The sequence below is a fragment of the Lactuca virosa genome, chromosome 1 (genome assembly GCF_052849685.1).
Source record: "Lactuca virosa cultivar CGN04683 chromosome 1, Lactuca_virosa_CGN04683_v6, whole genome shotgun sequence".
Lineage (NCBI taxonomy): Eukaryota > Viridiplantae > Streptophyta > Magnoliopsida > Asterales > Asteraceae > Lactuca > Lactuca virosa.
Genome location: NC_136426.1, coordinates 269,187,828 through 269,195,317, shown reverse-complemented (window position 1 = coordinate 269,195,317; position 7,490 = coordinate 269,187,828). Strand labels below are relative to the sequence as shown.

The 7,490-nt window shown below is 30.6% G+C and overlaps 2 long non-coding RNA genes across 2 annotated transcripts; both read left to right on the top strand.

Moving 5' to 3' along the window:
* The first annotated feature begins 518 nt into the window (after positions 1-518).
* LOC145109333 (uncharacterized) lies at positions 519-1,549 on the top strand. Its single transcript, XR_013708942.1, has 3 exons — positions 519-807; positions 991-1,028; positions 1,457-1,549. It is a non-coding gene; the product is annotated as an uncharacterized LOC145109333 (long non-coding RNA).
* A 5,044-nt stretch (positions 1,550-6,593) lies between these two features.
* On the top strand, positions 6,594-7,044 carry LOC145109327 (uncharacterized). Its single transcript, XR_013708937.1, has 3 exons — positions 6,594-6,667; positions 6,776-6,857; positions 6,981-7,044. It is a non-coding gene; the product is annotated as an uncharacterized LOC145109327 (long non-coding RNA).
* The last annotated feature ends 446 nt before the right edge of the window (positions 7,045-7,490 follow it).

Here is a 7,490-nt window from a genome sequence, read left to right as displayed (position 1 = left end):
TTCTTTTAATTGTTCTTAGAGTTCTTCCGAATACGATGAACTTCTTGTCCGTCATAATGAGGTAATTTTATTATGCTCGGTATTTTTTTGCTGATGTGGCCCAACTTCTCGCTGAAGGGGACATATGATGTGGCAGGCTTATTGAAATAACTTCATTAAATAGTAATCAAGTTCCATTTTTGTGAAAATGTTGAAACATTGAAGGGACAATGTCACAACTCAGTTACATTGGAACAAAACTGAAGCTTGATTATAATTTAATGAAATTGTTTCAGTAAATCTGCCACATCAACAAAAAAAAAACATAACCTTCTTTGACAAGATGCTTTTTTGTATAACTTTTTAAATTCTTTCTAAAGGTTTGGGGCATATGTCATGGAAATGGTTGCTTCATGGACAAAAGGACTATGTGTTGACATTTCACAAAGACATTTACAAATTCAACATAACGATGATGACTCTGAGTCTGTTGGTCAAGAGGACAAAGATTTAGCAGGATGGAGTGTTCTTGATGTTGGAAAAGGCAATGGGCTACTTCTTCAAGAGCTTGCTAAACAGGGGTATAGTATTATACATAATAACATTTATTCCTCCTTTTGGTATGATGATAATTGATAAATCATTCTTTATTACTTTTGATGTTGGTGTAAATAAGGTCTCTGATCTCACTGGAATAGATTATAGTGAAAGAGCAATTAACCTTGCTAATCATGATGAATTTATTGGTATCAAACTATTGGTTGATGATGTTATGGAATAAGGAACCTTAGATGCTATTGGTCTTCATCAAGATGGACCCATCAAAAGGTATATAAATGAGAGAATCACAAAAGAACTTCAAAAAGGAAAAAGAGTTAAATTTTGTTTTGTTTAAATTACAAGATTATGTATTGGGAATCTATGTCAAGACTTGTAGCTCCTTGTGGACTATTGGTAAGTTACAGTTTGCATTTACTCATATTTAATGTTTTTGATTTTTTTAATTTACAGCTCCTGATATACATCGATCCAACAGCACAAAGTTACAGGTATATGCTTGGTATTGACACTTGAGGATAAATATAAACTTATAACGAGTTTGGTCCATTATACCCTTGGTTGACATTCATAAAAAACTTGCTGGAAGTTACTAAAGAAACAGTCGTTGCCACCTTTGTGCTATTCATCAAGTGTTAAATGGCTTCTGCCAATGTGTTATTTACTTTTTATATGATATAAAGGCTTAACATGGGTTTCAATGTTTCATGCAATTTAGAAAGCAAATTAAAACAGAGCTTTGAGAATTTAATATATGGCAACGTCCAATACTAAAATGTAGCTAAGAATTAGTTATTCATTCTTTATTGAGATTATATATATATATATATATATATATATATATATATATATATAATTAATAAATATAAAAAATGTTTTTATCAATTTGATTTTCTCACATGTTTAATTAATTATACAGGTAAAACTTAGAGAGATGAAACCAGGAACCTTATCACATGAACTAAAAGAAGCTTTAGGCATGCCAAAAGGTGCTCCTCCTCCATGGCTTATTAACATGTATGTAAATAAATTATAAATAAACCGTCTTTTAATTATTATTATTATTTTTTTTGATGAAACTTTTAATTTATAATATGCAGAGATATGGCCCTCCACCTTCTTATCCACATTTAAAAAATTCCTGGTTTGAATGCTCCTATTCCACCTGGAGCCAGCTTTGGTTATCATCCTGGAGGTTGGGGTAAGCCACCTGTTGATGAGGTAGGTTATTTTATTTATTTATTTATTTATTTTCATTTTCCTAGCTTCTTTTTGTGTATTTAACTTTTTTTTTTATTGATTTAAGTTTGGGTGTGACAACTGTCAATTCAGGTAATTCTCGGACTCATGCATCTTTATAATAACCATTCATGCACATCATGCCATGGCCTAGTAGTATAAATTAGGTCAAAATCTTACATAAACTAGGATCCATCTAAGACCTAGGACTAATATACTTGACACTTATGATTCTAGTAAGTTGCTTAACTACAATAGGAAATGCCAATGCTATAATTTGAATGAAACTTTCAAGCTTTGTTATAATTGAAAAAGGGTATAAAACCCTAAAAATAAATTAAAATATTCTAATTATACTTCATTATGATGATGAATATCAAACAATATTCCAAAAACCCTAAGAGAGCTAAAAATCCAAATTTATAAATCTTAAAGCTTAAAAACTTTATAAAATTTGACTATAAACTTCCAAATATCAAATTTTATTATTCAAATTATGGATTATACCAATGAAATAGAAATATAAATTATCATGCATTAATCATAATTAATTAGTTAAAAACAAGATTTTTAAATAAATCAAATTGCTTAAAAAATCACTTTTATAAAAATTAGGGTTTTTATAAAAATTAAGGAGAGATTTTTATAAAATTTGAATTGAGGAGAGAGAAGGCCCTAATCCACTCAAAAATCTGGCCATTCTCCCCTCCCCATGCCCTCTCTTCCCAAAACTCAATCATTAAGCTTAAACCTTCACACTACCTCTTCTCTCTTCACTCTCTCACACTCCACCCTCCTAACACACAAACTCTCTTCCTCTCTCTCTCTAACTCACGAAATTTCTCTCATTTCTCTGCCAAATTTCGAGATTTTGAAGACTTTGAATGTGTTCTTACTTCCCTCAAGATCAAAACCAAGGTAAACAACAACATCTTCTTCCATAATTTCATGATTCTACTTCCTCTTCTTCTTAGTTTTCTCTTCTTTTCGGATTCTATGCTTTTCCATGGCTTGAAATCTTTATTTTTCCCTTGTGGTTTGTAGATTCTCACCATAACACAATGCATGTGTTTGAAATGGTGAAAATCCGGGATCAAACCCATGCAAGGAGTGAAAATGATGCACATATGTTCATGTGACTTCAAAAACAAGTATTACATCTTCTTCTCCATTTCTTTTGTGTTCTTGCATGGTCAAAAGCATTTAAACCATTTCTAGTACATCTTGGATGCTCATTCACTCCATGCATGTGCTAGAAATCGGACCTTATCAAAGGCATGCATGATGTTCTTGTCAAAATGTCCTAAGGATGCACTCAAAGCAAACATGTAATCTGCCAGATTACTTTATTGAGCTTTGAACGACCATATCTCGGTCATTCCTTAACCAAATCATGATATTCTTTTTGCATTGGATAGCTCCATGAGTTAGCTTTCAAACCCAACTGGTCTTACTGTAAAATATTAAATATCCGATTTTTGGCAATTTTTACAAAATGGTTGCGCAAACAGCTCTTTTTCTATGATCACCATTTTTGCCTTGCATGATCAATGGCCTTAAACCCAACCATAAATCTGGGGAAAAATACTTTAGAAACTTAACATATCTAGTGAATGATGGCTGAAATTTCGTGGCTTAAAACCCCACAGAATGTGCTTCACAAATTCATGAACTTCAGCCACATTTACATCTCATGCACCATTGCATGCAACATTTCTTATCTTGTTTGGGTTCAATACCGCTATTTCCCTTCTGAATAAATTTCGAACATTTTTCCTTTTGAAAGCCCTCACATGCATGTGATAATCTGTAAAATAGCAAAAGGTTTTATTATTTCTTTGATTTATTAAAATTATTGCTAGAAACCAAGGGCATAAATCACATAAAATACTTCCAGAGGTCAATAAATCCGGAACAAATTCATGAATGACCCTTATGATGGATAATGACCCCTCACTAAATTTCATCAATTTTTGTTGCTGTTTGGTATGATTTCCAATTTTCTTTTTGTTAGGATATAATAAATCACAAAACCACTTTGGAGAGTGTGAAAATTTTATCTAACAATTTTCGCATACCTTACCCGTGATGGATGACTCAGAAAAATAATTTCAACATTTTTCATCATGCCTTGCTATTTTTCCCAATTTTTGGTAATTATAATGGTTTAAAAATAGAAAAAACAGTTCTGATTATCCAAAATTCATGAAAATTTACCAGAACATCATGTTTTACAGTAGGAGGTTACATAAAAATTTTAAGGATTTTTCTCCACTGTAAACTATTTTTCTCTTAATTTCTAAAGTTAATTACACTTAAATACACATAAATACCCAAAACCGGATTATATAATATGAAGATCACTTTTGATATTTTTCTCAGGTTATTTATACTGTAAATGATGTTACAAAATTTTTTTGGTAATTTATTTTAACTGTTTAATATTATTTCTTCAATTAAAGATTATTTAAAGGAATAAAACAAGGAAAAATAGAAATACCCACTGAAAAATATCTTTTATATTTTTCCCAGCCTATTTATGTATAATAACAGTTAAATAAAAAGTTTGGGTAATTTTGGAAACTGTTTTCTATTTATTTCAATTCTTATTGGAATAAATGCTCAAAAATCATAAAATATAATTAAATAGCTTGGAAATCCATTTTTATAATTTTCCCAACTTAGTATTGTGTAATAACAGTTAAATAAAAAGTTTGAGAATTTTTATCCTTTGAATGCTATTTCCGTGAATTTATGTTGTAAAAAGGACTTAAAAATTTGGAAAATTTATATTCCAATGTTGTAATTAATCACACGATTTGTAGAATTTCATTATTTCAGAAAAAGTGTAACCAATTAATATAAAATCAAATACTAAAACATAAATTGGCATTTCACCATATGTAGAATTTAGTATATTAGCATTAGATTTTGACATGGAAACTCACTAGTGTGTGTTTGATGTCGTAGGATCCCGGTAGTAAGACGTTGGTGCATTCCGAAGTACCACTTGTACCTACTCGAAACGTTGTGAGTATTCACCACTCCCCTATTTTCGGTTTTTAAATGTTTTGGGGTGGAAAAGCATGTCCTAAACTATTTATGCTCATTGTATTTATTTGACTCGTATAAACTTGGTTGCTATATTTTGCATATTGTGAGTATTCACGCACTCCCCTATTTTCAGTTTTTATGTTTTGGGGTGGAAAAGCATGTCCCGAAAAACTATTATTTTAATGTTGTATTTAAATTGATTTGTATCAAACATGATTGCTATTTTATTGCTATGTCTCTCTATGTATGTCTATGCAACACGGAACATGAGAACTTATCGTACTAAGGCCCTTCCCTTATCTCTAACCATTAACTCTTTGAGCCAATGGTCATTATGGATAGCGCTATTAGGAATTGACAACTCCTCACTCGCCCTATTGCTGGAGTGCATGATACCATATTCATCTATGGAACGATAAGCATAGATCTTGATAGGGCTTCAGTCATAGGTTTGGTTGAGACTCATTGTTTGCTCATACACATACAAACTCGTTACACATTATAGCAATAAACTTGTTATCTATTATGGCAATAAACTCGTTTATCAGTTTTAGCAATCAACTTTGTTTCTCATTATAGCAATGAACTTTGTTCTCATTAAAGCAATGTACTTGTATTTATGAAAAGTCTTATACCAAATCTTGATTTTATAAACCTGTGAACTCACCAACTATTTTCATAGTTGACGCTCGTTTTACATGCTTTTTCAGGAAATAATTAGTAAGTGGATATAGAGATTCATCATCATAGAGCATGCTGCATCGTGTGGAAGTTATTTTATGAAGTTATATTTTGAACAATGTCATTTTGGAAAACTTGTACTTTGTTTTGTTTAAGCTATGGGTTGTAAACTTTTAAATATTGCTATGGTGATGTATCTTTATCTTTTGCAATGAAACCTTTGTCGCTGTCATACCTTGCGTTTCCGCTTTAGCGGGGTGTGACATTGGGCGCCCTGTTTATGGTTATGTTTTTGGACAACAAGAAGAATTGCCCAACTATAAGGTACTCCTACTCACATCTCATGCCACATCAGCAACACATAAACCTTTACAATTTATAAACCTATCTACACTACTCATAAACTATGAATGGGTCCCACTCTCACTCTTACTCCCACCTAACCTGTATATTTTTATATTAAATCATAAACACAAGACAAGTATCAATAAGGGAAGCAATTATTTACCTATGTTTATAATGAAAAATCTGAAAATAAAAAATTCATCTAAAAGTTTTTTTTTTCTATAATCTTAATTAAAATGTATGCAGAAAAGTCATTATTTTGGTAAAATCCTAAATGTGTTTTTTTTAACATAAAGGTCCGATTATTTAATATTTTGCACGAAAAAGTGATTATTTTTATTTTTAGAGGAAATGAAGGATTATCACGTAAAATTAAATAATCGGGACTTTTCTTTTAAAAAAAAAACACATTTAGGATTTTATCGAAAAAATTCACATAATAACGGGAGTTTTCTGCATAAAAGCCTACAATAAAAAGAAAAACTTGAAAATAATATTTAGTTAACATTTTTGTTTTCCAGTGTATGATTAAATCTGTTTCACAAAAACATTTTTACATTTTCTTATAAAATTAATATCAATAATAAGTTGAATATCGGTAAATGGTGTAATCTATTCTATATTTTGTATTTTGTAATAAATTAAGTTAATATGATATCATAAAATTATTACAGGAAGAGCCAGTGGATAAGACAAAACATTGGGGTGATTTAGAGGAAGAAGAGGAGGAAGAGGAAGAAGAAGAAGTGGAAGAGCAATATGAGGAAGAGGATTTGGAAGATGGCATTCAGTCAGTTCATAGCCTTTCAAGGTCTTATTTTCTATTTCTTTTTTAACCACCTTTTTATTATCAGTATTATTATAATAATAAAATGTGTTTAAAAAACTAATTAATTTTTTCTTTTTTATTTCTCCTCAGTACCCCAACTGGTGTTGAAACTCCAGATGTTATTGACCTCTGCAAACAGCAAAGGAAGGAACCCGAGAAACCTCTGTATCAGGTAGCTTTTTCTTTTCATGCTTACATTTTTATATATATTTTTAATACAATTTTTTTTATATATATTTAAATAATATATCCAGTGGTTTTACTTTTATCATTTATGTTGTTTGATTTGGTAAAGGTGCTGGAGGAAAAAGAAGAGAAGATAACCCCATGAACTTTGCTTGGAACTACACATACATATGAAATCTACTTCTTTCCTTTTTTTACTTCAATAATCAATATAATGCATTTATATGTTCAAAGGTAATTTTTGGAATAAGATCTTTTTGATTTTGGTTGCAGATATGATGATGAGATGGGTATTGGCAACAACTCCCTTTGTCTCCTATACTTTGTCAGATCACACACTTTAATTGTACATAATTCACTATTGCCTTAAAATTGCAGAAGTTGGTTGAAGTATACTTGCTTAGAGGTTAAACACTTATTGTACCCATTAAGTAAAAAGGGTGACAAATCCATTGTGTATCCCGTAACATATATGTTGCTATTGTGACATGCTGAACAACTTTGAGCAATTTTATTTTCATGGTGAGGATTTGCTCAGTCTTGATTTCTTGTTTTCTGCATAGTTTGTGAATCTATGTTGTTGTAAAATTATAACCTCTAGTTTTTTTAATCTTTGCAG